At 58.2% G+C, this 2,314-nt stretch overlaps 1 non-coding gene across 1 annotated transcript; it reads left to right on the plus strand.

Annotated features, from left to right (window-relative positions):
• The first annotated feature begins 466 nt into the window (after positions 1 to 466).
• Positions 467 to 618, plus strand: LOC115933312 (5.8S ribosomal RNA). Its single transcript, XR_004069191.1, has one exon. It is a non-coding gene; the product is annotated as a 5.8S ribosomal RNA (ribosomal RNA).
• Positions 619 to 2,314: the final 1,696 nt, after the last annotated feature.

The following is a 2,314-nucleotide window of genomic DNA, read 5'->3' on the forward strand; positions in this document are numbered from 1 at the left end:
GGCGCAGAGGTTTAAGGACCGCTTGGGGGGTCGCCCGTCCGCCCATGGGTCGGGTGCGGTGGGCCCGCAGGGGAGTCCGTTCGGGAGGGGCCCACCCCTCCCTCGCCTCCTCTGCCGACTCCGTCCCCTCGGCCGGCCGGGGCCGCGCCGCACTTGCGTGTCGCCACTGACGCCGGTGGGGGCTTTACCGGCGGCCGTCGTGCCATCGCGCGCGTGCCGCGCGTGTGGCCTGTGCACCGCGCAGTGGGGGCGGGAATCCCCGGGCGCCCGTGGGGTGCTGTCAGCGTTCGCCCTCCGCCCCCGTGGTCGGCACCGCCTCCCTGTGTTGTGAAACCTTCCGACCCCTCTCTGGAGTCTGGTCCGGTTGCTGTATGACTGGCCGGCCTGAGGTAAACCCTCTGGGGGACGTGCTGTGCCAGGAGGGCCTCCCAGTGTTGGGGGCGCCCTGGCCAAATCCACCTTGTATGACTTTTAGCGGTGGATCACTGGGCTTCTGCGTCGATGAAGAACGCAGCTAGCTGTGAGAACTAATGTGAATTGCAGGACAGACTGATCATCCACACTTCGAACGCACTTGCGGCCCGGGTTCCTCCCAGGGCTATGCCTGTCTGAGCGTCGCTTGCCGATCAATAGTTCCTGGTGGTGCCTCCGGGCTCCTTGGGGTGCACGGCTGGGGGTTCCCTGGCGTGGCCTGCCAGGGCCCTCCATCCCCCCAAGTGCAGACCGGCGACGTCTGCCTCCTCTGCCACCGTGCCCGCCCCTTCTCCTTCCCCCCGCAGGCCCTGTGTGGTCACGCATTGGGTGGCATGGGGAAGGGGGGCTCCCAGCTGTGAGGAAGAGAGAGAGGGCTGGTGCCGCCACCCGCGAAAACAGAGAGGGAAGAGAGCCGGCTGGGGCCGAGTTCCCGTGGCCACCACCGCGGTCTGGGTTCCTCCCTCGGGGGCTCCCTCGCGCCTCACGCAGCTCGTGGTGCGGGGTTCGTTAGCCCTGGAGGGGTGGAAGGTCCCGTGCCGTCGTCGTCGCGCGTCGTGGGTAGTGGGGGCTTGTTGGGGGGGGAGGAAGGCAAGTAGGAAGGGTCCGCCAGGGAGAGGGTGGGGGAGCGCGTCCCGGTCGCCGCGGTTCGCCGCCGCCCCGGTGGCGGCCCGGCGACCGGCCCACCGCCGCTCCAGCGCTCCTCCTCCCCAACACCCCTCCGAGGCACAGTCCTCGCCCGCCCGCCCCCCGTCTACACGGCGCGCGTCGCGGTTGTGTCCGGGGACGGAAGCCCGCCACGCGGCCCGTCTGGCAGCGCTCATGGCCGCGGTCCTGGGGTTCGCGTGCCCCTGGCGGTGACTCGCTGGATGCTGCGGTGTCGTCCGCCATTGCGCGTCCGCCTCCGGCTCTCGGCCGCGCGGTGCCTGGGGCCCGGTCTGTAGCTTCCACGTCGGGGCAGGGCGGCGCCGCCGCGTCCTCGGACACGTCCCCCACCTCCATTTAGTACGTAGGCAATCCCATGTAACTTAGCAAAGCTAGCAAGTCCCTAAACTCGGCGCAGCGACTGTAGGGGTGGCCTCCCAGTAGCATCGTTAACATCAATTGTAATTGGTAGGCAATCGCTTAGTTTCACATTTCATTACCCGAGTTATACAAATGTGTAAAAAAAATACAGTTTTAATAAAAGGGAGTAAAGTATAATATGAGTAATATTCACAATCTCTAGTTGGAAGAAGTAGTGTTTTCTCAGAAATGATGCATTCCTGGAGCATGGTCATTTTGTGTTTGGTTTGTTAAATATCTATTTCCATTTTGACAAACCACTGGAAAAGCCCGGCTTCACAAGGACTCTCTATGAGAACGATCACACAAAAGAACACCCATAACACAAAATCAAAACAAGGGTGGTCCAGGCGTCACATTAAAGACTCATTACCAAGTTTCCTTAGAAGAGATAATGAACACACAGTTACTTTTATGTGATGGAAAACAGAGAGAAAGAGTAAATGGAACAATAAATGTTAGGCAACAACAGTGAAAACCAAGCTGTGGAAAAAAATGAATGGAATTGTTTTGTTTGGTATTGTTTTCCTATCCTGATATCAGAAAGTATGGGAAAGAACAAAGCACATGTTTTTGAGACAAATAGAACATAAAACAAATGAATGTTAAAGACTATTTTACAGTGCTAACAAAACTATCTGTGACTTATTTTTCCCTTAAAAAATACGATTTTGTACAATTACATTTATATAAATTATTGAAATAAAATTGTAAAGATGGAGAACAGGCTATGGGGTTGCCAAGGGGAAGGGGTGGAGGAAAACGTGTCAGAGTGTCA

Source organism: Gorilla gorilla, chromosome 11, assembly GCF_029281585.2.
Source record: "Gorilla gorilla gorilla isolate KB3781 chromosome 11, NHGRI_mGorGor1-v2.1_pri, whole genome shotgun sequence".
Classification (NCBI taxonomy): domain Eukaryota; kingdom Metazoa; phylum Chordata; class Mammalia; order Primates; family Hominidae; genus Gorilla; species Gorilla gorilla.